Source organism: Mesoplodon densirostris, chromosome 20 (genome assembly GCF_025265405.1).
Source record: "Mesoplodon densirostris isolate mMesDen1 chromosome 20, mMesDen1 primary haplotype, whole genome shotgun sequence".
NCBI lineage: Eukaryota > Metazoa > Chordata > Mammalia > Artiodactyla > Ziphiidae > Mesoplodon > Mesoplodon densirostris.
The window spans coordinates 21846704-21870369 of NC_082680.1; the positions used below are offsets into that span (position 1 = coordinate 21846704).

The 23666-nt window shown below is 43.6% G+C and overlaps 1 long non-coding RNA gene across 2 annotated transcripts in view; it reads left to right on the forward strand.

The window, feature by feature from the left end:
• The first annotated feature begins 296 nt into the window (after window positions 1-296).
• The window catches only part of LOC132481144 (uncharacterized), a 148397-nt gene continuing 125027 nt past the window's right edge, over window positions 297-23666 (forward strand). For both annotated transcript variants that reach the window (XR_009530778.1, XR_009530777.1), the window contains exon 1: window positions 297-417. This is a non-coding gene — a long non-coding RNA (uncharacterized LOC132481144). The remainder of the gene's footprint in view (window positions 418-23666) is intronic.

The window sequence follows — 23666 nt, forward strand, 5'->3', positions numbered from 1 at the left end:
TTATGACTAATCTAGAGATGATTTAAAATATCCAGGAGGATGTACATAGGTTATATGCAAATACTATGCCATTTCATATAAGGGACTTGAGCATCCCTGGATTTTGGAATACTTAGTGGGAAGGGGTGGGGGTCCCGGCACCAACCCCCCATGGATACCAAGGGACGACTGTACTTGGTGAGACACTGGTGGTGTTCAGAACACCAGCACGGACAGAAAGGAAGAACTTGATTGGTTCTCTTCCCAACTACTTACTCACCCACAGAGCATTCATAATGAATACCCACAAGAACTCATTGCTTACACGGACCAATTAACCCACTTAACCAATGCATTTCGTCCTTGCAGATGCACACAGAAAGAGGATACTTGCTATCTAACAGGATCTGGCTCCGGTCTCAAGGGTATAGGTCAAAGGTATTTATTTATTTATTTTTTGACTGTGGTTCTGTGAACTGTTGGGGCTGACTTTCTTTTAAATCCCTCTTTCTCTCAGCATGTTGGCAGACCATGCACGTGTGAAGGGCCCAGCGGGGATGACGCAGTGGTGGTCTGGGAGTGAGGGAAGAAGCTTTCAAGGGCATCACAGTCTGCTGTCATCCTGAGCTCTCCAGACTGCAGGGTGACCCGAGTCAGACTTCTCTCTACTTCTTTCTTCTGGGTGTTTTGGTCTGTTGATTTTCCAGTGTCCGTAACCCAAAGCAACATATCTTTCTTGGCATGTTTGGAAAGGGAGCTGTTGCTAAGATTATTAAGCTCACAAGGAAAAGTTCTTATAGTTACACATATATAATACATTATTCTAAGCTGAAGATTGCATAGTTTTAGATATCTGCTAGGGCAGTTTTTCTTAACCATTTTAATAAAACTAATGCTAACCAGTAAACTTGACACAATCATTTCTCAAAGGAGCTTTAGTATTTAATAACTACTTACCTTTTTCTAGGGTTTATATTCTAGATATTACATTTGGAAGTAGAATGTACACCCATTATAAAATGCCTAACCTTTAAGCTCCTTCTTTGGAATTCAATATAGTTAAAAACAGAAAGTATTTATTAAGTTTCTGGGAATGCCAGCCCTATGTGAGGAGCTTTGCGGGACACCCAAGAGGTCCAAGTCCTGTAAATGATATCCTAATTATGTAAAGGAATAAAAAACCTTTACCGGATTTCGGTTCCCAATTTACTCATCTGAGAAACACTTTCTCCAGATAGCACAGGATAATGATTCCTTTAATTGGACCCCCATTCTGCAGGGAGATGTGGAAACTGCTCCCATCGAGCCATTCTCTGGCTGGTACCACCCTTTCAAGTGTTTGAACTGTAACACGTTCATCACACCCATAGTCTGTGGGCTCCAACAGGGCAAGGTAATTCAACTTTGGAAATAGTGGTATCTAGACAATGACAGAGAGGCAGAATTCCCCTAAGAGGTGTAAAATATGGAATATGATGATTTTGAGTTTCCCTGTGATTCTTTACTTAGCATTTGATAATACCTTTCCTTTTCGGGGTCAGTTATACCCAAGTTTTTACCTTCTAGCCCTGGGAGGTTGCTGTGTTAAGGCTGGTTCTCATATGCCACATTGACCCGTCTCTCTAATTTCTTATAGGCTTAAAAAAAGGCTTTATTGGTATGTAATTCACATAATATACAATTCACTCATTTAAAGTGTACATTCAGGGACTTCCCTTGCAGTCCAGTGGTTTAGGACTCTGTGCTTCCATTGCAGGGAGCAAGGGTTCAATTCCTGGTCTGGGAACCAAGATCCTGCATGCCACATGGCATGACCAAATAAATAAATAAATAAAAATAAAGTGTACATTCAGATATGTGCAACCATCACCACAGTTGATTTTTTATTTTATTTTATTTTTAATTAATTATTTTTGGCTGCATTGGGTCTTCGTTGCTGTGTGGGGGCTTTCTCTCGCTGTGGTGAGCAGGCTTTCTCTAGTTGTGGTGAGCGGCGGCTACTCTTCATTGTGGTGCGCAGGCTTCTCATTGCGGTGACTTCTCTCGTTGTGGAGCACGGGCTGTAGGTGCACGGGCTTCAGTAGTTGCGGCGCACGGGCTCAGTAGTTGTGGTTCGTGGGCTCTAGAGCGCAGGCTCAGTAGTTGCAGTGCACGGGCCCAGTTGCTCTGTGGCATCTGGGATCTTCCCGGACCAGGGCTCAAACCTGTGTCCCCTGCACTGGCACATGGATTCTTAGCCACTGGGCCACCAGGGAAGTCCCCACAGTCCATTTTAGAACACTTTCATCACCTCGAGAAGAAATCCGACATCCCTTAGCTGTCCCCTCCGTAACCTCCCACCCCCTCCAGACCTAAACAAATACTGAGCTACTTTTTTTTTTTTAATCTCTGAAGCCCTCATGAATCAGCACTTTGATATAAATCTCCACTGTTTTTTGATCAGTTCTTCGCCAGACCTTGCCGTATGCTCTCCCCTTCAGTTGGAGCCAGTACCCTAGGGAACATGATGACCTAAAAGTAGCACCGCATAGAGGTTAAGGGTTAGGGTTAAGCACAAAGTGTTCTCAGGTGAACTGAAAATCTTGACCCAGAATTTGGAGAACCTCCCCAGCCTAAAGTCTTTTCATGGAGATCAAATTGCAGGATTCCTCTTTTGCCTCTTGGGAAGTACAAAAACATGTTGTGGTCTAGCTTTTTGCTGCACCTTCCCTCTTTGGTTTTCTTTAATTTACATCCACCTTTTACTGTGCTTGCCTTTAGGATGTTTCATCTATAACCACCACATTCATCAGGGAACAAATATATCATCCTTCTTCTGCCTTTTGCTGTCAGTCTATTGGAATATTGGTTGGTTGTCTTCTCAGCCATGAGGTTTATCACAGCTTTGTCCTTGATTTTGGAAGAAGAGTGAATCAACATTATTTATCTTCCCTGAAGGCTGTGTCTTCACCACCTTCTAGTAGCATTAATCTGCCACATCATCCCAAAGATGTAAGGCACTATATTCTGTCTAAACTGAGACTTATTGTCTGTTGAAGGGTATTATGCACTCTCGTATTAAAATATCTCCACTCATGACCCTGAATACTTCCAAGAAGGGTGAGCACAAGAGAAAGTATACGTGGGGACGTTTAGGTGGGGAGGAGAGCATGTTAGAAAGCAGAACATGGTAGAGATCAGTGTAATCAGTCATTTATCATTTTGATGTAGAAGAATTTTGATGATTTTCTTTTGGTTTTCCAGTTCAATTTCTATTGTAACAATTACAAGTCTTTTAACCATTCTATATTCAATTTTGCTTTGAAGACACTTGATGTTAGGCTTTTTAAAATGTCACTGAATAATTACATTCTTCTGGTGTGAAAAATTTGTGGTATTAGAATAAGCCTCCTATTTCTTAAATAGGCTTAAACATACTTCAGCTGTTCTCTCTCTGATGCAATCAGGACTGTAGAGACTGCAATGAAACTGTATCTAGTCCAGTAAAACTTTTGTTTTAGGGTCTTTCTCCTATTAATAATTCATTTAATGAAAGATTCAAACCCTGTAGTCTCTTATAAAATTCCATGACTCAGTCAATACTGTGCTTTATTTTTATTTATTTATTTTTGGCTGTGTTGGGTCTTATTGCTGCGCGCGGGCTTTCTCTAGTTGCGGCGAGAGGGGACCACTCTTCGTTGCAGTGCGCGGGCTTCTCATTGAGGTGGCTTCTCTTGTTGTGGAGCACAGGCTCTAGGCGTGCAGGCTCAGTAGTTGTGGCTCGTGGGCTTCAGTAGTTGTGGCACGCGGGCTCAGTAGTTGTGGCTTGCGGACCGTAGAGCACAGGCTCAGTAGTTGTGGCGCACGGGCTTAGTTGCTCCACGGCATGTGGGATCTTCCCAGACCAGGGCTCGAACCCGTGTCCCCTGCATTGGCAGGCAGATGATTAACCACTGTGCCACCAGGGAAGCACTGTGCTTTATTTTTAAAGTGGCCACATACATATGGATGGATACTTCCTGTAATATCCACCTCCCTTAAAATAAAATTCCTGAAGCTTTCATTTATAGAGGACATAGCCTTCTTGGCTTATTTCAGTCCTTCTGAGGGAAAATCAGCATGTGCTTGTGTTCTTAATTTTCAGAGCCATAAGAACAAGGTTTACTCCTCCAGCACCTCAGGAGGTAGCATAAAAGAGTGGCAGGGGTACCATCCTTTAACTTGCATCCATCTGGTCCTGGCTGAGTTAGTAGGTTTCCCACAAAAGCCCATTTTTCCTTTCCTGAATCATTTTTGAGCCAAAGGCCCTATAAGGGAAAGATTCCCTGCTTCATGATGAAATGCCAGCACATGACATTCTTTCTAATGAGTCACAGTCAATAAAAATTGTTCTCCGAATGAATCTGAGTATGCTTCCACACTGAGCTACATGAAAGAAACATCTTTTTCAAATCAAAACATCTCGTTTCATCCACTGAGTTCAGACAGACGTTTCACTTCTGTAAGCAAAGAGAATGAGTCTCCACACGAAGTGAAAATCCAGTCCGTCCTTATTCTTCCTTAGTTACACATGTTATGTAGTTTGATGAAATGAGGGAGACACATTGGAAAACGTTCTCGGGGTTTGGAGACTGAGGGGAAGCTACTGAGGAATTTTGTGTATAATAATAATAAAATGATTATTCATTAGTCTAAAGGTATTTTGAACTCCTGAGAGCTTCCATTTAAGCATTAGGTGATAGGATTTGTTTATATAGCATGACTGAACGTGGTCTCAACTTGAAATCTCACTGGCCCTGTAATTAGGGGAAGTGGGCATTCGTTAGCAGTGCATTTCTGTTGTGTTGCTGCTAAAGAGACTTATAGTGGGCCTAGTGAAGCCACAAAGGATCCCCAGAGATGTCCACACATCAGCCACAGACAGAAAGGCTGACCTTTCAGGCTTGGAAAAATGGAAATGAAGAAACAACGTAACGTTCCTCTAGAGATTACTATCATCACATGAAAAGCATAAAGAAAATTTTTTTTTTTTTTGCGATACGCGGGCCTCTCACTGTTGTGGCCTCTCCCGTTGCGGAGCACAGGCTCCAGATGCACAGGCTCAGCGGCCATGGCTCACGGGCCCAGCCGCTCCGCGGCATGTGGGATCTTCCCGGACGGGGGCACGAACCCGTGTCCCCTGCATTGGCAGGCGGACTCTCAACCACTGCGCCACCAGGGAAGCCCTAAAGAAAATTTTAAGGAGGAAATACAAGCAAGTCTGGTGACACATTTAGGGGACAACAGAGAGGGTGTGAATTTCAGGGCTGGCGTTCATAAAAGGGAAGAATGTGCAACATGTAGGGTTCAACTTTAAATCCGAGCAAACCCAAGTCAGAATGAGATGAAGGATTTAATTAACTACAATCAAGCCTCCAAGGAATCACCCATAGATAAGCGAGAACCCACCTTGACCTTGAACTTGAACTTCTCTCAAGTACTCCCAGTGAAGTTACCCCATAAAGAAAAGAGGTGGGGCCGGGAATTAAATTCTTATTCAAACATCAAGAGTTTGTTTGCTTAAATTATCCAAGTGCCTTTGGTAATGCTGTGTGCTTCTCTTTCTATGGGAGAAACAAAATTCTATGCAGAGAAGGGTAACCAGAACGGTGGAGAGAGCCTCTTAAGTGAGAAATGGCTGAAAAATTTGGGTGTGTTTGGCAGTAAGAAGAGAAACATGAATAAGGACAAGAGAGTCACCAGGAAAGTTAGGAGGGAGAGGGAGAGTGCGTTCACCTGTAACGCGCTCCAGAAGGCAGGGCTGGGACCACAGAAGAGCTGCCCGGCATTTTGAAAGGGGGAGATCTCTGGGGGAGATGATGATGATTCAGAGGATTGGGATTTACTCTAAGGCTAGAGCAGTGAGGTATGGGGAGGTGGATAAGGACCTGGGGTCGGGAGGGAGGGCTGTTAAGGAAAACTGACTCTTAACAGATCTCTCTGCCTCCACAGCCTCCCCGTTCCCATCCCTGCCCACCCGACCCCGCCGTGTCCACAGACCAGTGTCCTTATCTTCTGAGCACGTTGAGCTGCTGATCAGAACCTTTCATTGGCTGCCCATTACCTACCGAATCATGTTCAAACTCCTTTTCTTGGTCCTCAAAGCTTACAGTAATGTGGCCTTAAACTCCTTCTCCACCTGTATCATTAGATTAATCATCTTCCCGTACCCTTCATCTCCTTGTATGTCATGCACTTTCCTGCCTTGCCCTTCACCTCCCTTCCCCACCCAGTTCCCTGCCTGTTTTTCCTGAAGCTCCCCGCATCCAGCCCTTTCTCCTGCCAGCTGAACGCATCTTCTTTCTCCGTGTTCTCGTCACACTCTGACAGTCTCTCTGACACCGACCCCAGGCTGTGTTCCTTTCTACTATTATGTATTTATACATAATATATGTAATATTTGTACAGCACTTTTCAGCCACAAAGAATTTTCACAAACATGGGTATTATCTACCCGGGAGGTTTTTATTCATATTTTGCAGATAACTCAGGCTTTGAGAGTTTAAGTAACTTGTCCAAAGTCACAGAGCTAATATTTGGTAGAGCTGGAATTCGGATGCAGGTTTTCTGACCCTCAATCCAGAATCTACCTTCCTCCTAGGATTGTGGTGAGGGCTAGTTAAAAAAAAAAAAAAAAAAAAAATCTCTCAAGGGGCTTCCCTGGTGGTGCAGTGGTTGAGAGTCCGCCTGCCGATGCAGGGGACACGGGTTCGTGCCCCAGTCTGGGAAGATCCCACATACCGTGGAGCGGCTAGGCCCGTGAGCCATGGCTGCTGAGCCTGAGCGTCCGGAGCCTGTGCTCCGCAACGGGAGAGGCCACGGCAGTGAGTGGCCCGCGTACCACAAGAAAAAAAAAAATCTCTTAAGGATGAGAGCAATTTTCAAATGTAAAGTGCTGCTCAGATGAAAGGAGGGATTTATCCATCAGACTGCAGTTTTCTCAAAGCCAGAGACTAAGTCATTTTCATCTTTCATCTTTGTATATAAATGCAGATTCTCAGGCCCACCCCAGACCTGCTGAATCAGTGACTCCAGTGTCTTTGTGCTGACAGAGGTATTCCAGGTATTCTGATGCATGCTCAGCTCTGAGAACCAAGGCTGTGGGAGAGGATTATTCTTTCTTTGTGGGTCCCTTGTCCTCCAGAGATGGGGCATTATCGGATCATTAGCAAGTACGCAAACCTTGATTCTCAGAGGAGAGGATGAGTGAGCAAACTATACATATATATAGTGCTGAGTGAGTGAAGATTTTATCAGGGATTAAAAAATAAATAAAGACTAAACTGGCAAGATTTTGAGCTGTAAAGGGTGTTGTCTTCCCTGGAAGGCAGGTGTCAAGTGGAGCTTTAAGTGATGGAGGTAAGAAGACAGGACTTTGAAAGGGAAATTCTTCATGGGTGTCAGAAAAACGCATGGGGAGGGGAGACAAAGAGTTATTACAGAGTTTTAATTTGGAAAAGAAATGACATTAAAGATTTTTTTTTCTTTGAAAACAGCTGACAACAGGCCTGTGGTAAAAGAGTGGAACAACCCAGGTGTAGAGAACAGGTAATAAAGTACTGATGGGTGAGGTTAACCCCTTAGTCTAGAGAATGGACTTGGGCATTTGAGTTCCTGTGACCATTTTCTTTTGAGTTCAGCTATAGACTTTTATTTTCCCTAAGCAATGCATTGTTCTAAAGAGGGAAAAAAAGAAAAACAAATTCTGAAAGGTTCCTGGTTTCTTTAAGCTATTTTGAATAATGCAAAATGTTGCTTGGTACCCTCATTTCAAATGTATACAGAATTAGCTAGTGAGAAAGAGGAACCTGCTAAAGTTCGCGGAACCTGAATAGTCTGTCGCCAGAGTGGATGTGTCCTGTAAGTCTCCAAGAAGCCTCTGGTGTGAACTTACATCTAGTGTCCTGAGAGCACAGCTTGAGTCATCCTACAGTACGCATACTGTAGGAAGCCACCCCCGCCCCCCGCCCCGACCTTCCTGGAGGTTTCCGTGGGTTCCTGTTCCCTAGTCAACTTTGCTGTCACCTTATTTCAGAGTCTGAAAAGATATCCCCAGGGTGGAACTTGGCCCCTTTTTCAATTCTCCCCCTCCACAAAGCACCACTAACTAGGCTCCTCTAGGCAACAGGCTATGATATTGTGATTTATAATAAGAAATACATATTTGGCCTTCGTCCCTGTTTCTCGCACAGAGCTCCTAAAACCTTTGGAATTTTCTAAGTGGTAAGAGTTACGAAGGTGTCTTTTATTACTCATAACAAGCCCCTTTCAACCCTGTGGACCAAAAAAATTTAATCAGTCATCTAAAAAGAAATAGAAAATTTTGTTTGCACCAAATAGAGGATTATAACCTGGGAAGCAGTCTTTCAGAAAGCTCTGAGGTCTGTTCTGCCCATTAGTAGGTCAAAACATAGTTATCTAAGTTTTTGAGACATAGGGCTGTATGTTAAATGACATATTATGGACAGTTTACACAATCCAGATCTAAGCATACAAAGTGAGTAGTGGGTCATGGGTCATCGTGGCCCCTTACAAGATTAAGAAGGAATGTTATCTTTTAAGGAGCTGTCTTGGTGCCAGGAGAATGTTGCTTTTTATGGTTGAGCAGGTATTTCTGCCGATGGGGAGGTTTGGTCCATGCATAATGCAGGTATACAGTGCACGGTAGAGGGGCGAGAGGAGGCCAAAGGGCAGAGAAAAATTATGTTTAAATTTTCCTTGACTTGCCTTAGAATATGAATTTTTATTTCATCAACCCCATCTGAGTTTATGTGAATGAAGTGACTTTTGGAAAGACTCTACGGATGGGGGCTGGTGGCCAGGAGAGCCAAACACGTGATTAGAGGGTTGGAACTTTCAGTCTCATCCCTTGAGCCCCGGGGAGGGGACAGGGGCTGGAGATTGAGTTCAGTCACCGATGGCCAGTGACTTAATCATGCCTCCATAAAACCCCAAAGGACAAGGTTCTGACAGCTTGCAGGTAGGTGAACTCGTGGAGGTGCTAGGAAGGCGATGTGTCTGCTGGGGGCACGGAAGCTCCGTACCCTTTCCCACATATCTGGCCCCCTGCATCCCCTCCATCTGGCTGTTCCTGAGTTATATCCTTTTATAATAACCCAGCAATCCAGTCAGTAAACTGTTTTCCATGAGTTACGTGAGCCGCTCTAGCAAATTAATTGAACCCAAGGAAAGGGGGTTGTGGGGACCTCTGGTTTATAGCTGGTAGGTCAGAAGCACAGGTGACACCCTGGACTTGTGATTGGCATCTGCATGGGGTTGGGGGTGGGGGAGTCTCGTGGGACTGAGCCCTTAACCTGTGGGATCTGACACTCTCCCAGGGTAGGCGGTGTCAGACTTGAGCTAAATTGTAGGACACCCAGCTGGTGTTGCAGAATTGCTTCGTGTGGGAAAACTGCCACACATCGGTGTCTGAAGTGCAGTCAGTGGTGCTTTAGCAGAGTTGTGAGAGTAAAGGACACACGTGGGGATGTGTCTTTCTTCTATACAGGTTTTTAGGGAGGATATTGCCTTATTTAGGGGGATGACAGCAGCGCCCAGAAGAGGCTACTACTTACAGTCGAAAGCTGTACTAACATGCTTACCCAGGAAATATGCTATCTGGGACTTCCTTCAAAATCATTCATGGGGGAGGGGTGAGTCGGTGGGGTGCTTTAGAGGAAACAAGATTGACCGCGAGTTAATTGTTAAAGTGGGCTATGGTCCATGGAGGTTCATGATACTTGTCTGTCTACTTTTGTATATGCTTGAAATTTTTCATAATAAATAATTCTTTAAACGGATGCTAGGTATCCCTGAACTGTCCTAGAATCCTCAGCCAGCCCTGGCATGGGTAGTTTCTCTCTGGCCATCCTTCTGTCTATGGCCCTGCCTGTTGATGTGTCTGCTTGGATCCCCCTTCCCCTCTGCCACGCCTTTCTTCACCGCTCTCTTCCCTTCTATGACCCACTAAAACCCTGTCTTCCCCACCTATGGGGAACTCTAAAATAATAATAACAATTATCCTGTTCTATGCAAAGCAAGCAGTTTCTTTCCTTTTTTTTTTTTTTTTTTTTTTTTGCGGTACGCGGGCCTCTCACTGTTGTGGTCTCTCCCGTTGCGGAGCACAGGCTCCGGACGCGCAGGCTCAGCGGCCATGGCTCACGGGCCCAGCCGCTCCGCGGCATGTGGGATCCTCCCGGACCGGGGCACGAACCCGTGTCCCCTGCATCGGCAGGCGGACTCTCAACCACTGCCCCACCAGGGAAGCCCAGCAGTTTCTTTTTTGTTGAGACTTCCCATCAGACCTCCACTGGAAGCACCTGCTCTTTTATAACGAAACATACCCATTCGTACTGTTTTTCTGAACAAAAACTGTTCTAATCTCATGAAGAATTCTGCCTTCCTCCCAGTCCATCTGGATCCTGCCGCCAGCTTTTAAAATCACTGTATTTCTCCCATCAGAGCTCTCAAATTTGTTTAACTGCAAAGTAGAAGTCATGAATGGTAGATATTTCTATGACTTCAGGAAAGGGAATTTAGTCTCTGTCTGGAAACTTCTGTCAGGAGAGGTTCGGCTATGAGACTTGACTCTTGGTTTGTCTCTGGTTGAGAGGCGCAGGCGAAGGGAAACTCCTACAATCTCCTAAAACTCGTGTTTTCTACATACTTCTCTTCCTTTAAATTCCCCTTACTCCTTTTACCAGAACTTCTGGTGAGTAACATGTTGACTCATGCTATTTTGTCACTTCCTTCCTCTGGCTCACCTCCAGTGGAGATGCAAAAGAGTTGTCAAGTGACCAATAGGCAAGTCAGGTTGAAAGCAACGTCCCGCTACAAAAACTCGATCATCTGGAACTGGCAGTGACAACCTGAGAGAGAGTTAGGTTGGATGAAGAGATCTCTCCTGCCTTCCAGCATGAATCACTCTTTCCCTGTTTCCTTTGGAGCTCAGATTCTACAGACTCCATCTGTGTGTATGAAGGATGCAGCAACAGGAGTGACCTGTGCATCTCAGGGGTCTTAATTTCAGCCATGGTAGGAGGATATTGAAGGGAACTTGGGGGGCAGCTGGCTTTTAGGCAAATGGCTGCTCTCCTTCCTGACTTCTCTTCGAGGGCCAGAGGTCAGGCTGACAGTCTGAACCTGTCTTGGGTCAGGAAGAATGTCTTTCTAGGAACGTAAGGAAAGTTGATGGTGAAATACCCAGAGAGTCATAATTCTAGGAGTTCTGTCTAATCACTCTGCAGGGAGGTGAGGTGTGGCATGAGTTGGAGAAGGGTGGGGAGGATGGACTCTCCTAAATTTTATAAGCCATAGAAATAGAGTTGCTAGATAAAATATGGGATACCCACTTAAATTTGAATTTCAGATAAACAACAAATACATTTTGAGTATAAGCGTGGCCCAAATATTGCATGGGACACACGTATACTAAAAAAATGATAATTGTTATTTGTCGGAAATTCAGAAATGTACCTGCGTCCTGTATTTTTATTTGCTGGAGACCCTGTATAGTAGCCCAGTTGTTTTGATCTTTTTTTGCTCCATTGATGTAACAAGTCGTCATGGTGTATTTGTTCAGTGAAGCAAGCACAGTGATTATGCCTTATCTTTTTTTTTTTTTTTTTGGTGAAGTAGAAAAGAATAGCTTTATTGCTTTGCCAGGCAAAGGGGGACACAGTGGGCTCATGCCTCTCAAAACTGTGTGTCCCATGCCTTATCTTAATCATGCCTTATCTTGGCCTACTTTCAGTGAAAAAGTCACCTATTTTTCCCCTTTGGGAATGTTGTTAAAACAATGATTGTGCTATGAAAATAACTCCCATCCAAAGGTCTTTCATTACGTCATATATGCTTCTCGGAGAGAACATGCCATTGAGGGTTCAGAAATCATTACTTAACTCCATGCTTTCCTGCTCTTGATGCCTTTTTAAATTTTATTTTTTTTACTATGAAAAATTTTAAACAGACACTAAAGAAGAAAGAACGATGAACCTCCATGTTCACCCAGCCTCAACAATCTTCAACTCATAATCAATACTGCCTCATCTATAACCCCCCTATTCTATCCATCCCAACCCCATTAATTTGATACAAATTCCAGCGAGCTGGAGCTTTATTGTTTATAACTTTCTGCTCCTCACTGTACCTTTGCTTTCCCAGTAATGGAATTGTATGGATAGTGGTTCCCCCAAATCTTCTAAACATTGCTCCATATATATATATATATATTTTATGCGGTACGCGGTTCTCTCACTGTTGTGGCCTCTCCCGTTGCGGAGCACAGACTCTGGACGCTCAGGCTCAGCGGCCATGGCTCATGGGCCCAGCCGCTCCGCGGCATGTGGGATCTTCCCAGACCGGGGCACGAACCCATGTCCCCTGCATCACCAAGCGGACTCTCAACCACTGCGCCACCAGGGAAGCCCTGCTCCATATTTTTATAGTTCTCTAGTTGTTAGCCTTCCCAATATCAAATCCTCAAATCTGCCTTTTCCAGCCTCCCTTGCCCTCATGGCCCATAGGTGGGACTTGAAAATCAGACCCACCTGGCGTAGGACTTTGGCTGGGACTCAGGTTACGGGAGGAAACAGGATGGGTAGTGGGAACATGTCATTAGGCCCACTCTGCAGTGTCGCTCTGGGAGCTGTTCCTAGAAGCTGATCCGAGAACATATTCCTCTAGCTTTTGCAAAGAGCCTGAGCACTTTAACATACCTTAATACATCCTTCCCTCATGCACTGTCTAGAGAGGATTCCATTGACTTTAACTTGCTCCCTTGACCGAGACAAAAGCTAATAGTGCTTACCTTCCAAGGAGGTGAGAGAGGAGAGGCACACACAGCATTTAAGTCACTCAGAAGAGAAATGTGACGGCTCCTGTGAGTTGAATAATGCACTTCGGGCTTCTGGGACTGCCCTAGAGCAGAGGTGCTCAGAGTTTGGCCTCCAACCAGCAGCATTAGCATCACTTAAAGACTCAAATGCTTGGGCCCACTCCCAAGACCTAGTGAATCCCCTGGAGAATGAGGGGGGCGGAGGGTTGGAGGAGTCCAGAAATCTGTGTTTTCACAAGCTCTAGATGATTTACATCTGGGGCAGCCATGGCAACATGAGGACCAAATCCTGCCCACCACCTGTTTTTGTAAATAAAGTTTTATTGGAACACAGCCATAATCACTTATGTATTGTCCTGGCTTTCATGCTACAATGGCAGGGTTGAGTGGTGGTGACAGAGGCCATACAGCCGATGAAGCCTAAAATACCTGCCACCTGGCCCTTTACAGAAGAATTTGCTGACCGCTGATTTCAATTTGTGCTAAATGATGAGTCAATAAAAGTTAGAGGGAGTCCTCCCTGCCCTGGAAGGACCAGGCATTCAACTCACTTCCCCACACCCCTCAAACCTTTATAAGCCACACATTTTCAAATGCTTGTTACCATATTTTAAAGTTTGGTTTAACATGCATGGAGTGCTTGCTATGTGCCAGATACTGTTCTGGGCTCTTTAAAACTAGAATCTCGATATTTTGGAAGGCAGCTATGCTCACCACTATACCACCAACATGAATCTCAATCTTTTGTATGCAATATTTTATGTGTACACTGGATAGGATGACATGCCTTTTAAGATATTAATAACATCTTTTTAAAAGATTAAAGTCTTTTATCACGGAAAGAAAAAAAGAGGATGAGTCAATAAGAGTTGAACAGGAATGCCTGACACTAATTTGTGACTGAGTATGGCTGTTGGGATTGGCTTCCATGAAAGAGCGGTCTTCTACCATTTAGCTGAGGTCTGTGGAACAGAGGATAGCTGGCGATTTCTGACTTCTATAAATGGCAATCTTTGCTGCTGAGGACTTAAATTTAACAGAATCTTATTTAATCAAACTACTTTTTAAAAAAAGGTGCATGTGTGTCTCTGTGTGTGTGTGTGTGTGTGTGTGTATGTGTATCCAGAAGACAAATAATCTGTCAAACAACCAGGAGCAATCACAGGAAAATCAGAACAAGGCCTAATTCTATCCCTAATATTAGAGAAATAACTCTAGTCCTCTTCCAAATCCGGATTTCTGTACTTGTGTTGTCGGGGCATTTTTCACAAATGATAAAAAGTAGGGATGGTGGGTTTACAAAGTGAGTTCAGAGGGTGCGGAGAGTGGCTAGGGTAGATTATTTGAGATTGATGTAAGATAATAGAACTCTTCAGAAGCAAGTGTAGACAACTGTTACTTGGTCACGCTTCATTACTCTGCTTTGATCCTTCTCCATGAAGAAAAGGCAGCCACACAGTGAGGGCTCCACCCATTTTCTGGTCCCTCACTATGTGAGCCCCAGGGCAATGCCCAGGAGACTGTTTGCTGGGTACCATAGATCCCGGGCAAGGTGTCTTCCTCCCTGGTCATCAGTTTTCTCACCTGGAAAATGATGGGCTGGGACCAGATCTCTGAGATTCTTTCTAGTTCTAAAACTGCAATAATTGCTTTACAGATGGTCTAATGCTTCCTCTCACACTGATTATGGTTTCTAAGATACCTCTTAGAGACCATGCAGCACTCAAACCTAGGCTTTTCAAGGAAGAGAGAAATAGCCATACTTATACACTGCTAGTGTGATAACTTTTCTGGAAGATGTGTTTCTAATATACATCAGAAGAGTTAATAAAGCAATCTCTTTGACCCACCAATTCCGCTTTTAAGAATTTATTCTAAGACAATAAGAAAGGGTGTATTCAATGATGTAGCAGCCTAAATGTCCTACCTAATTGAAAAATTGAAAAGCAGCCTAAATGTCCTACCTAATCAATGCAATGAGTAATCTGTAGTATATGCATATTGTGGAATGTTATGTGGTCATGTAAAATGATGTTGTAAAAGTATACTTGTTGACATGGATACATACTAATACTGTTGAAGGAACAATAGCTTCAGAGCATCGTTTTTTGTTACCATCTGTTTCTGGAATGGACTTAACTGTTATTTATACCTATCTATATACCTACATTATAATTTATAAGGGTACATATAAAAATTCTCAAAATGGTTACTGCTGGATGGTGGGATTATGAATACTTTTGATCCCTTTCTTGTCTTATCTTTTTTTTTTTTTTTTTTTTTTTTTTGTGGTACACGGGCCTCTAACTGTTGTGGCCTCTCACATTGAGGAGCACAGGCTCCGGACACACAGGCTCAGCGGCCATGGCTCACGGGCCCAGCCGCTCTGCGGCATGCGGGATCTTCCCGGACCAGGGCACGAACCCGTGTCCCCTGCATCGGTAGGCGGACTCTCAACCACTGCGCCACCAGGGAAGCCCTTGTCTTATCTTTATTTTAAATTTTTCTACAGTGATGATATATTACTTGTGTGTGTATGTTAATGCACACAGAGGCACATGTGTATACGTACACACATCTCAGTTCAGAGAAGTAACACAAAATTTAAATGGATAAATTTGGACAACCTGCCCTCTGTCCTAACTGACAGAAATGCCCTCCCCATGTGGCTAGATGGGAGCAGCAGGCCCCATAAGGGTTACAGGTTGCTCTACTTTTGTAGAGAAGGAAAGAGGCAGGGATGAACTAGAGGACCCGTTGTTCCGCCCTCATTTCCTGGCCAAGGTGACCAACCATCCCAGTTCACCTGGGGCTGAGAGATTTTCCAGGATGTGAGACTGTCAGCGCTAAACTGGTGAAGTCCTAGGCAAACTGGGACAAGTTGGCCACCCAGTTCCTGGCTGACTGGAGAAGAATGGCTGGTGCTCATGCAGGTACGTAGAGCGGCTGCATCTTCTGACTCACTCTGTGGTATGCGATCTCTTGAAAGGTTATTTACAAAACTGTTGCTGACTCCTGGCTCTCCTGGCTACGAGAGGCTGTGAGCTCAGCAGGGTGGGGTCAGGACTCAGAAGGGTGGGGTCAGGACTCAGAAGAGCCTTTCTGACCCCCAAGAAAGCAGAACTCATTTCAGAAGACCCCTTCTCTTTTCTTCCTGTATCCATCATGCATTTGTTCTGTGCCTGAGCCTCTGTAAGTAAAATGAAACGAAGTGTTATCTGAATAATTCAGGCCAAATTAGCCATTCAGTGACTCGAATGACTTTGAATTTCCGACTTCAATTATTATTAAACATTGAACTAATTAATGTTGCTGAAGTTGCATTAATTGTGTCCCATTAGCTCAATTGTGCCCATTCCACTAAAGCTCTCGACATCCTTTTTATGGAAGTGAAAGAGAAAAGGGATCAGGAATGGGGAATGGCAAACCACAGCTGGCGTGGAAAGGAAAGTTGACATGTGATGAAAGCGGAAGTCTGTGTAAACTGCTGGGCTATCAACATTGAATACCTCTCTCTGTGTGTTGCACATGGACACATTTGAAGGTGGTGGCCAAGATGGTGCAGAGTGGGCCCAGTGCCAGTTCTGGACGTTGTGGGCTCACCTGCCTGTCATCCTTTACTTGAAAGTAGAGCACGTTTTGCACCAGCTGAATCAGGGGACGTCCTCCTGGGTGATTTCAGGGACTCTGAAATTACATCACATTCACATCATCCCCTTTGGATCTTAGGGTGCTAGGGAGCTCTATCAGGATGTGGAAGGGTGAGCACCTCCACAAAACAGACTGAGCCCATTCCCTGACTGGGTCATCAGGTCAGTTAACAGTGTTCCTTCTGTCCTCTACTCTGAAGTGCGAAATTGCATTGTTTTCCTGGCCCACAGGGTCAGCACGTGGAGTGGAGTCCAGCAGCCCAGACTTGAGAATTAACCAGATTTAAGATGGAACCCCTTCCTAACCCTGTGACATTTGACAAGTTACTTAACATCACTAAGCTCAGTTTCCTCAAATGTCCAATGGGAATATTATCATTCCCACCCCATTCTCATTTTTCTCCTTTTCCATTGAGTTTCTCTGATGGGTGCTCCTTTGTTGCCTGAAAAACATAAGGAAGGAGAGTAAGATTGATCCAGGGAGGTGGGGGGTGGGGGATTCCAAGTGACTCTCGTCTTCTGGCGCACAGGGGCCTCAAGCATAGAGCCTGCATCTTATTCCTCAGGGGAACTTTCTTTTCTGACAAAGAGTGATGCAGGGGGTTGTAAAGCCTGTTTTGTGGACCACTGGTGCTTTACTGGTCCTCCAGGTGTCGTAAAATTCAAGGTGAGAGCGTTCTCATGTTTCCCTGTAAGGAGGAAACACGGGAGTCCCATTGGCTCTGGGTGAGGACTCTTGGTTCTGCTTTAGAGCCCAGGGAAGATCCGATTCTTTTCTTCTCCTAGTAACTGTCTCAGCCTCACGAGAGCCCACATCTAATCCTTTGCTGTTCTCCCCACCTCTTCACTAGCAGCACAAAATGACAAGGTTCGGTGGCCAAAGCAATCCTTTGGGTTTTGTTGTTTATTTTACACCACTAGGAAGAATAGGGGGATTAGGTAGGAGAGGCCACTTAGCTTCTGAGTGAGGAAATAAGAGGTGTGGTGAGATGGGCTCAGGTGTATTTTGCTGGTGGGAATGCAGATAAGATCCAGAGGAGGAGGATGTGAATGTGAGCAATGAGACAGATTCCCTGAAATTACCCAGGAGAACACCTCCTGACGTGACTGACAGAAAAGAGGGTGTGTTGCTTTCAAATGAAGGGTGACTGGCAGCAAAATGAGATCACAGCTTGCATTATTTTTGAATTGGCATTTGTCTCACTCTGCATCACCTCTCCCATCTGCACATGTGTACGTGTGCAACACACAGACATCCACATCTGCTAAAGAGTGGGTAACGAAAATCCAAGGACCCAAGACACTTGCTTGACCCAATTATCCAGAAACTCAACTGCTTCAATCTCCTTACATTTAGCGAGAGAGAAAAGGTGGATGGAGTAATGAGAGGACAGGTGAGGTGATCTCAGGTGTATTTTGCTAATCGGAAGGCACATTGGTACCACATATTAGAAAGTAATTTGCATGAATATAAACATCTTTAAAAGTTCTCATTCATTGATCCAATAATTCTAGTTCTAGGAATCCAGCTAAAGGAACTAACCAGTGATGCAGAGGACATGTAGTATGTTAAGGGTACTTACTGTAACTTTATATATTGTAGTAAAATATTGAGAAAAAATGGACATGATCAAGGATGGGAAGTATTGAAACATTTAAAGTACATCTATCTGATGGAATTACACTGCCAGTGAAGGTGATGCTTTAGATGTATTTGTTTTCTAAAATGAAAAGTAATACATGCATATTGTTTAAAGGCTTAAATAGCGCAAAAGAGCAGAAATAAGGAGGAGATCTGTCTCTCATTTCAGACCCCAGTCCTTCTCTACAGATATGACTACTGTCATCAGTTATAGATTGTGTTTTAGAAAAGAAAGCAGTGAAATAAGAAAATGATTCTAAAGCAATGCTAAGTGGAAAAACGAGACAGATAAGAAAACTAACTTTTCAGTATAATTGCAATTTGAGAGGAGTGAGGTGAGGGTAATATGGAAAGGAAATATCCCAAACTGTTTCTGGGTGGTGAAATTAAGAGTACTTTTTATTTTCTGTGTTTTCTAATTATTTTTATGTCGTGTAATGTTGCTATCTAATACTCAGCATTTAGGGAGCTGAAGATTGCATTCAAGCTCGAATTCAGCAAAGAGCACAAATGATCTTTAAATAATAACTTTTTTTGAAAAAGCAAGGGTTTTTATATTTACATATATGTTCCCCAGTTCTTGTCATGTGTAAGTTTAAAATAACACTGCAGGCCAATATGCTTTTCTTCTAGAAAACACAGAAAATCAAGTTTATCTCCCCACCAGCCCTTCTCCGTCATTCCACTAAATCGACACACACTAGAAAGTTAGAGTTCTTGCTATTATTTGTTGGTCTTGTGCTCAAATAAAAACTTCCTCTTATTTTGCATGTGAGTGCCAAATGCTGGAGTTTGAACTTTGCCTTTCTATAAATGAATCCATCAGGGAAAATAAACTTGACACTGGTTCTTAGGTCAAGGTCTAATGTTATGAGATTTTTCGAAAGAATCCCAGGGGAAAGTCTTTGTCTGCTTTGTGTATGACAGCACTTAGGAACAAACTCTCCAAGTTCCCCAAAATGATAAATATACATTTGACAGTCCATTGCAATGGTATTTCAGGATCCACACATGTTTTAAAGAGACAGACCTTTTTGAATATCCCTAAAAAGACACAGTAGCAAAAGCGTTAATTTCTGATGTTGGAAAGAGCTTTCTGCACTTATATTGGAGCATGAGTATGTGTTTTCATGATGAGATTCCCATGGTGTTGTGAAAACCCTTATTAGAGGAGTTGGGAGGGTATCGACTTTTCATTCTGTTTAGAATCTTCTTGTCTACACCATTGTCTATGCTTCTTGTCAACACCGGCTGTCGGGTTCACCTGAGTCTGGGCTGGAGCAAACAAATATCCTGTTTGTATCCACATGCTGGTTAATTGGTCAAGTAGATGATGATGTTAGTAACTCCGATTTGTCCTTTTTTTTCCTAATATAAATTTATTTATTTATTTATGGCTGTGTCGGGTCTTCATTGCTGCGCATAGGCTTTCTCTAGTTGCGGCGAGCAGGGGATAATCTTTGTTGCGGTGCGTGGGCTTCTCACTGTGGTGGCTTCCCTTGTTGTGGAGCATGGGCTCTAGGTGCGTGGGCTTCAGTAGTTGTGGCACGCAGACTCAGTAGTTGTGGCTTACCGGTTCTAGAGAGCAGGCTCAGTAGTCGTGGCGCACAGGCTTAGTTGCTCTGCAGCATGTGGGATCTTCCCAGACCAGGGCTCGAACCCATGTCCCCTGCATTGGCAGGGGCGTTCTTAACCACTGCACCACCAAGGAAGTCCTCCGATTTGTTCTTGCCGTAGATAGAGATGAGGACTTAACTGAAGATTACATGGCACCAAATGAACAATGTTTTTCTTCAGTCCTTCCCACACTTATCAGCTTATTAGGATAAACATGAAAGCTGTGAGTGGGTAGTGCTAACAGCAATGAGGAGCCAGGGCTATGGGCAGTGGTCTGCTACTAGAACTAGTTCAAATTTTTATTTCCTCGTATTTTGAATTCTTGATTCCTGGTGATTTATGTATTTATCGATGTATTTTGTATTCATTTGTTAGGGCTACTGTAACAAAATAGCACAAACTGGGTGGCTTAAACAACAGAAATGTATTTTCTCATAGTTGTGGAGATTGGAAGTCCAAATTCAAGGTATCAGCAGCGTTAGTGCCTTCTGAGTGCTATACGGGGGGTGGGGGGCTTTTCCATGCCTTTCTCCAGCTTTTGATAGTTTGCTGGCACTTTTTGACATTCTTTGGCTTGTAGATTCATTACCCCAATCTCTTCCTTCATGTTCACATCGTGTTTTCTCTCTGTGTGTATCTGTCTCCAAATTTCTCCTTTTTATGAGAACACCAGTCATACTGGATTAAGGGCTCACTCTACTCCGGTATGGCCTCATCTTAACTAATCACGTCTGCAACAACCCTATTCTATTCACTTTCTGAGGTACTGGAGGCTAGGACTTCAACATATGAATTTTTAGGAGACACAGTTCAACCCCTAACATACAAACAGATGTGTGCATACATGTGTGTATGTATAATGTTTTTTTGTTTGTTTGTTTGTTTTGTTTTTTTGTGATACGTAGGCCTCTCACTGTTGTGGCCTCTCCTGTTGCGGAGCACAGGCTCTGGACGCGCAGGTTCAGCGGCCATGGCTCACGGGCCCAGCCGCTCCGCAGCATGTGGGACCTTCCTGGATGGGGGCACGAACCCGTATCCCCTGCATCGGCAGGCGGGCTCTCAACCACTGCGCCACCAGGGAAGCTCATGTATAATGTTTTTTGAGGGCACATAAACACAGTGAAGGCCAATTTGGCCTGTTCTGGACCCTGATTGAATGATGGAGTCTTCCTTGAATACTACAGCATTACTGTGAAAAATGTGTGTGTGTTGTCAGTTACAGCAGTTATACATTACATACATTTGTGGCATTGCCTTTGAATTTGATGTTTTGTGTATTGCTATGTTTTTGGCAATAATTATAGCTACATGTACATGTGACTAGCATATGGGCCAGTTGAAAAGCTTATGAGATGTGGTTTATGATTTCACAGAATTTCTTCCCTTTTGCACAGTTAATAGCATCATTTACTTCTTCATTTTGGTTTAGAAATGTGTTTACTCCACACTAATTTCAACTTGGGCAATTGTGCATTGTCAGAGCAGACGCTCATGATATGGGTCAGGTACATGATAGGGTTGGATCATCTAGAACTTAAAAACTTCTACAGGGCTTCCCTGGTGACGCAGTGGTTGAGAGTCCGCCTGCCGATGGAGGGGACACGGGTTCGTGCCCCGGTCTGGGAGGATCCCACATGCCACGGAGCGGCTGGGCCCGTGAGCCATGGCCGCTGAGCCTGCGCGTCTGGAGCCTGTGCTCCACAATGGGAGAGGCCACAACAGTGAGAGGCCCGCGTACCGCAAAAAACAAAAACAAAAACAAAAAAAACTTCTACAGCCTTGTGGTGACTGAGAAAATGACATTTTATGGCATATCTAGTTGGCCTGATCTCAGCAATGAGCCCATGTATAACCACGGAAATTCTGTGATATTATCCTGTCAGTTCTGATGATCCGTGCTCTCATCTGTTCTTTGAAGTCCTTCATGGAGAAACCGATGGGTACTGAATAGCTATTACAAATTTCCTGGTACCAATCCTTCAGAGAACAGATCTGGCTTAACCTTTTACCAGGGGTCAGGAAAACATCACAACTGTCCAAGAGAGCAAAGCACACATTTAAGGAAACAGAACATAAGTCTTTGATTGTTCTAGAGAGGCTTATCCACCAGAAAACAGTGGATGAGTGTAGGGTACAGATAGGAGGACACCAAATGAGAGGGCACAGTGCCCATATAAATAAGAGACTTTAAAAATAATTTTTTTTCCGAGAGAGGTAGTTCTGAATTTTAAGAGAGAATGTTAATGTATTTTAAATGTTACTTATTATTAAATACAGAAAAAAACCTTTAAAAAATTATGATACCCACCTACCTATCTGCTAGCTTCAACAATTGTTAACAATTGTTATAAATTAATTGTGTAATCATCACAATCACAATAGCAGTTATTAGCAGTTTAAAAGTTTTGCTGAAGAATATTACAAATAGCAAACAAGGCATTGAGGAAAATGGAAAAATTAGCTGGGATAATAAGCTCCAATTCCAACAGTAATAGCCTATTACATTACGGACACTGAGGGTCATCGTGGACTCTTTCGTAATGAATCCAGGCAGCCAGCAGAGTCTCCAGCAGCTGCGGACCTCACCCTGCCCTGGGCAACAGCCCAGAGGCCTCTCTACAGGACCTAAGGCTTTGCTATTTTGCCTAGCAATCCCTTCTTCCGCAGTTGCTGTTTGTATCAAGTCTCTCAAACTTCTGTCTGTGAACCTCTTTGATGAGGCAAAAAGCCTCCAACCATCTGCCCTACCTGTTGGCTCTGAGCACGAGGGGAGCTTGCCTTTGCTCCCTCTGTCTGTCCAGTGTTTTGATGGACGATGCATTTCCAGTAACCCAACTGCTCAAAACAAAGACCACATCTCCTTTTCTCTTTTCTCTTTGTGCTGGTCGGGGAACAGAAATGTGTTTCTCATTATTTGGTCTGTTTTACAATGTGAGTTCCTGCTGGGGTTCAGTGCTTTGGGGATTACTAGGTATTTCATCCCATACAAGACTGGCCTTTCCTTAATGTTTAACAATGGCAGCCTGTCCCAAGACAGGAAACCCTGAAGTGCTTTGCTAAATTTAAAGACTCAACCAAACATTAAGGTTCAGAAGATTTTTCTTGTTTAAAAAAAACGTGTAATTTCCTTCTGGCTGGTGTGTATATGCATTATGAGGGTGTTGGGGGGTACTTGGAATGGGGTGGTGTGTGGTAGGATGGACCCAGAGATAATTCCTAGGTTAAAAGCCATTATGGCACAATGGAAAGAAAACAGGCCCTGGAGCCAGAAGATCGGGTTAGAATCCCAAGGCTTTCTTTTTTCTTTTTTGAATTTTATTTTATTTATTTTTTATACAGCAGGTTCTTATTAGTTATCTATTTTATACATATTAGTGTATATATGTCAATCCCAGTCTCCCAATTCATCCCACCACTACCACCCCTCCCACTTTCCCCCCTTGGTGTCCACACATTTGTTCTCTACATCAGATGTCTCTCTACCTAGAGATATCTGTGTGTCTCTATTTCTGCCTTGCAAACCAGTTCATCTGTACCATTTTTCTAGATTTCACATATATGCGTTAATATATGATATTTATTTTTCTCTTTTTGACTTACTTCACTCTGTATGACAGTCTCTAGGTCCATCCACATCTCTACAAATGACCCAATTTCATTCCTTTTTATGGCTGAGTAATACTCCATTGTATATATGTACCACATCTTCTTTATCCATTAGTCTGTCGATGGGCATTTAGGTTGCTTCCATGTCTTGGCTCTTGCAAATAGTGCTGCAGTGAACATTGGGGTGCATGTGTCATTTTGAATTAGAGTTTTCTCTGAGTATATGCCCAGGAGTGGGATTGCTGGGTCATGTGGTAATTCTATTTTTAGTTTTTTAAGGAACCTCCATACTGTTCTCCATAGTGGCTGTATCAATTTA